Source organism: Mesocricetus auratus, unplaced genomic scaffold, assembly GCF_017639785.1.
Source record: "Mesocricetus auratus isolate SY011 unplaced genomic scaffold, BCM_Maur_2.0 Super-Scaffold_100676, whole genome shotgun sequence".
NCBI lineage: Eukaryota > Metazoa > Chordata > Mammalia > Rodentia > Cricetidae > Mesocricetus > Mesocricetus auratus.
The window spans coordinates 177,087,538-177,093,537 of NW_024429266.1; positions in this window are offsets into that span (position 1 = coordinate 177,087,538).

A 6,000-nucleotide genomic window follows, 5' to 3' on the forward strand; every position below is an offset into this window, starting at 1 on the left:
TCACTTCCTGGGATCACATGATGACTCCTCTCTGCCTATACTTCCCAGAATCCTCCTCATCTCCTAATCCCACCTATCTTGCTGCCCTATTGGCCAACAGTGTTTTATTCATCAACCAATAAGATAAACAAATACACAGAAGAACATTCCCCATCACAAATACCTTTTGGAGTTTTACCATTTGCTATATTTAATGCTTGATAAAAATGCGTACTGTATACAGTATATGCTATATAAAACAAGAATTTAGTTCCAAATCTCAAATGCAGAAATTGAGTTTTAAGTAGATGAAATGTGTGACTCATAATTTACAGTGGCAGTGTAGCTTACATGAGCTCTTCTTCTTCTTTTTTTTTTTTTTTTTTTTTTTTTTTTTGGTTTTTCGAGTCAGGATTTCTCTGTAGCTTTGGAGGCTGTCCTGGAACTCACTTGGTAGACCAGGCTGGTCTCGAACTTACAGACATCCTCCTGCCTCTGCCTCCCGAGTGCTGGGATTAAAGGCGTGCGCCACCAACGCCCGGCTTTACATGAGCTCTTCTATCATCTCCTATGATCACTGTCCTAGCTCCTAGAAAGGGGTTCTGAACAAACATTCAGGTTTCTACTAGTTTTTTTTCTTTTACTTATAGAAACCTTACTATTTCTCTTCCCAGCTTCAGTGTTGCCAAGACAATAGATACTTGCCTCTTTGGTGCATATTTAAGACCACAGAGCACCATTTGGCATCCGGCTTCCATAGACTGAACATAATGTCACAAAGGCCTCAGGAATTGTTCCCACACCTATCTGTGTATATGACAAACAGTTCTTGGCTCATACAACCTGGATAAAGTTGAGTAGTGAAAAAAACTCCAAGTGTCAGGTGCTTAGCTGTAAAACAGTGCTTATCAACCTGTGAGTTGAGATCCCTTTGGGGGTCAAGCAATCTTCTCACAGGGGTCACATATCAGATAATCAGATATCCTGCATATCAGATAATTGCATTAATAAATAATGTAAATTATTATAAGAAGCAAAATTATAGTTATGAAGTAACAATGAAATAATTTTATGTTGGGGGTTGCCACAACATGAGGAACTGTATTAAAGGGTCACAGCATTAGGAAGTTTGAGAACCACTGCTTAAAGAATACAGTGAGACAGGCTGTCTCCCCTGCTTTGGTAGAAAAGTCACTGAGGTCTGTCACGTAAAGTTTTTACCAGAGTGTCCACAGTTACAGCATGTTCTAAAAGCTGCCCGTGTTTGGGTTACTGCTCTTGTGACTGATGGACACAGGTAATATTTTAGTGGCAGTCCTTAGTTCTTTCAGATTCTTGGCCTCTCACCAGTCATGTGTGGCAATGCAGGAGTGAATCTTCGCACACTGAGCTGGTAACCAGGGTGTCATTTGACCCTTTCATTACAACGCATCAAATGTAGATATGATCACAGCACAGTACGCAGGACAAATGTGTTACCTGCTGATTTTCTATATCGATGTTATGTTAGATGGCAAAGATTTAAGTATTGGATTAAGTGACACATATGATTGACATTAGTTTACTATTGATTTTAGTTTTTTAAACAAGGCTATGGGAAAATTTAAAGTTGCAGATACGGGTCCCTGTTGTCTTGTATTAAAAAGCAATGTTTGTTTCTTCAGTTAACACCACTATTGCAGGATGATCTGTGTTGCCAAGCAGCTTTCCTATCAGCTTAGACAACCAAGGAATTTCTGAAAAATTGAAGAACTTTTTTTAAATTATTATTTTAATTTTAAATAGCTTGCTTCACATGTCAATCCCAGTTCCCTCTCCCTCTCCTCCTCCCTTACTCCCCCATCATCCCCCCCAGCCTCCCACCCTATCGCCACTTCCTTCCACATAGGGGATATCCAGAGTCTGTCATTTCACTCAGGGCAGGGTCCAGGCACTCCCCTAAGAGTCCAGGCTGAGAGAGCATCCCTCTTTGTGTTATGGACATGCGAAGTCCGTTTGTATGCCAGGGATAAACACTGATCTACTGCCCAGGGACCCGTAGGTTGCCCAGGCCTCCTCTCTGACTCTCACACTCAGGGGGGCTGGATCAGTCCTATGCTGGCCTCCCAGATGTTGGTTTGGGGTCCAATAGCTCTCCCCTGTTCAGATCAGCTGTCTCTGCTGGTTTTGCCAGCCCATTCTTTGCCAATTTGCTCATCGCTCCTCTCTCTCTCTCTGTCACTGGGTTCCATGGGTTCAGTTCAGTGTTTAACTGTGGGTGTTTGCCTCTGCTCCCATCAGTCACTGGATGAAGGCTCCAGGATGGTTATAATGAGTTGGTATAGGAGACCACTTCCTGAACATAACACCAGTGGCATAGACCCTGAGATTGACAATTAACAAATGGGACCTCCTGAAACTAAGAAGCTTCTGTAAGGCAAAGGACACAGTCAACAAGACAAAAAGGCAGTCCACAGAATGGGAAAATATATTCACTAACCCCACATCTGACAGAGGGCTAATCTCCAAAATTTACAAAGAACTCAAGGAGCTGGTTTCCAAAACACCAAAGGACCGAATTAAAAGGTGGGGTACAGAACTAAATAGAGAATTCTCAATAGAGGAGGCTAAAATGCCCAAGAGACACTTGAAGAGCTTTCAGATGTGTTTAGTGAAGGAAAATACATTTAGGAGTGGACACAGAAATCGATATGCCTTAAAAAGGGGAACCATTTCACTTTCACAGCTGCCGTCTTTCCAAGCTCAGCAGCAAGCAGTGAACCCTAGCAATGTTCCCTGGAGCAGCAGGTCCCATTAAAGTACCCTAGTAGCAGTGCCGGGACATCCGCCTATATCCCCGGAAGCCATGGATGACACAGGGGAGATACATAAATGGCAAATCGGTGGTTTGCTTATGAGTGCTGTAGAGAATGGAGGCTCATGTGAGGACTCTGGGGATGCTTGCTGTTCCTCAAATTTTCTGGGAACGGACTGGCTTCTCTGCTCTGGGTCTCACCCCCTGCTGTGGTTTCGAGGGAATAGAGTCTTCCTGTGAGGTGAGGACCACTGGTAATTTCTCTGAGGGCCGTCTGCCAAGTGTTCACAGTGTTTAACAGGTTTCCACCCGAGTAGTTCATCTTCTTCCTCCCACTCCTTGTTTCTGCTCCTTTTGATTCTAAATAGACTCGGGTGGACAATTTGGCCTGCTCCACTCCTTCCTGGCCACTGCCTGTGTTAGCGCCTCCAAATAAAACCTGAGCTGACAACAGTGGAATTTATGAGGACCAGTAAGAAATGAGGAACACAGAGAGATACTTGCATGGAGCTGACCCAAGGAATGCCGAGATCTCCATTTCTAGGCCAAAATGCACAAATAATAGGGCCAGGCCCCCTCAATTGCAAAGCTCAAATATATCAGTGTGATTTGTAGAAAGCTAGTTGGTCCTGGACACGTATGGTTGGGAATATGCTGTGGGAGTCATGTACCCCTCACCCCCAACACAGCTCAGAGTTCCCAGTCGTTTTTAAGGACCACCTCCTGCTACAACTGGGTGGGATCCGAGGGCTCTACCCTAGGGAACCAGCTGCATCTTGAACTAAGACAAAAAATTTTTCAGAGATTTGCTTGTATGCTTTTACTTCAGATGTTTTATTTATAAAATACTGCGTTGATGCAAGCTGGGTAACGCTTTCCAGATCTCGAAAGGCATCCAGCCCTGCTATGCTCCCTAGTGTTGCTTTCCCTGGAGTGGAGACGTGGGTATTGTCTCCAGTGACAGGCAGAGCTTCATGGAGGGTTAGGTTTCACTGGTGGAATGTGGTGCCCTCAGGGGTCAAAAGGAACTGATCATAGAGGCTGATACGCTTCCTCAATCAGACTCGCTTGCCCCAGAGCTCTGCTTGGTAAACTCTAAAGAGCCCCCTGCACACATGATTGGAAACATGCTCTCTCAAACCTGAAAGTCCAAAGAAAACAGACATCTGTACATCAAATCCCCATTTGATCTTTATTAAGAGCATTGTGTATGTGTGTGTGTGTGTGTGTGCTACATATACATGGTCCCTCAGCTAATAATATTTTGACCTGTAATTTTTCAGTTTTGTGATGTTGCAAAAGCAAAATTGTAAAACAGTTTTCCACCTTTGGTTCAACATTTAATCGATTACTCAAGTTATTTAGTGCTTGGCTAGAAACCACTGTTGTGTTAGGCCACTTTGCCAAAGTGTATGTTAATGCAAGCACTCTGAACATAATAGAGGTAGACTCAAAGAGCTAGGATGTTTGGTGGGTTAAATTACAGTGTTTTCAACTTATGATAAGTTTATCAAGCCATAATTCTACCATAAATTAAGAAATATGAGTATATATTTACATGTATATATTACAGATGTGTAGGTGTTTGCAAGCATATATTTATACATATGTATGGATGCACACAGAATATACATATATAAGCATGCACAGATATATGCATATATACAAGTACTTATGTATATGCGCATCCAATGCTAACTTCAACACATTGGCTATGGTTGAGACACACTGAATTCAAACTCCAGGACCTCATGATATCATTGGTTAACTTTGGAGATAACTTCTGACCAGACTGTAGTAGAGACATTTGTTGTAGTGACATGGAAGTCCCTTTATAGGAAGCACTTCCTCCTAAGTAGTAGGAGGATCCTTGTGGATCTGGGTCTCTGAAGGTTGGAGTGAAGCAACCAAACCCCAAACCCTTCATAATAGGTTCTGCTCTGGCCCTTAAATAAAAGCAGCCCCGGACATATTTCTGTTTAAAACATATGTGGACAATGAAACGTTCTCCCTTAAAGTAACGTACCCAAGGGTCACCAAGAAAGGGCTCTCCTTTTCTACTTTGCTTCAGTTATGAACCTTATTCACCCAAAACACTGTTTTACACCAAGTATTAGTAGTAATAGAAAAGTTACTCTAAGGAAGTGGTGGAGGGTTTGAGTGAATGACATTTTGGAGAAAAAAAAAAGGAACCTGAATGATGCTTAAGTAAGTTGGAGTTTGCTGTGTGGCAGCATCTACTCTGTGGAGAGACTGCCTGCACCAGCCCAGGAACCAGGCACTGACAGGCACTGACGTTGCACAGGGTGACATGCCATCTCTGAGTTCCATCAGGGGACGGTGTCTCTGCATGTAGGGTCATTTCTCCCCGTAGCTTTTATTTGTTTGTCCAACCTTCCCAGGAGTACTAGGAAAAGCAATTCTGATAATGAAAGAGAAATAACAGAAGGAATAAGTTTAAAATGTTCTACATATAGTATGACAACTGTTTATGGCAGTATGTTAGTTTATGATTTCATAATCCCGTGAGCCAGGTGGAGGGCGCATGCTCTGCTTCATGGAAGTCAGTTGTGCTTGGGGATGAGGTGGAGCAGAATGCAGGCTAGCAGGCCTAGGATGTGATATTTACACGGCAGGAAAGTCATATCTAACCCTTCTTCATTGTGGAACTAACCCTTCCTTTGGCAGCTCACTTGTTCTGCGCATTTAGAGAAAACAAACATGACAGGAGAGGGGTCTGTGCTGATATGTACATGAGAGAGGGGTCTGTGTTGATATGCACATGTCTGTCTGAAGCAGCTTGATCTACAATGGCAGGCTATGAAATTGCCCTGAAAATGTATGTATTGGACCAGTTGGAGTACTGTTTTCCTTCTACGTCTGATGCAATTTCACCTCCAGGTGGAAGAGAATTCCCTTACCACTGCCTCTGACAGCCACTTGGTGGATCATAGCCCATCCCTGAGACTCCCTGGCACTAGGGCAAGGCCATGTGAGAAGATGGAGACAGGGGAACATGAGCAAGGATGGCAGGCACCATTTCTGGTCTGAGGCAGTGTGATGTCTCAGAGCTACTCCCCAGCTCACTCTCCCCACCTAGCAAGCTTCAAAGCCACTTTCCAGAAGACCATGTCAATTTGGACAAGGAGACCACCAGATCCACTTGCAGCTTGGTGAAAGCAGCAGAATATTTTGGTTGCACTGGGACAGGAACATTCTGGAGTTAG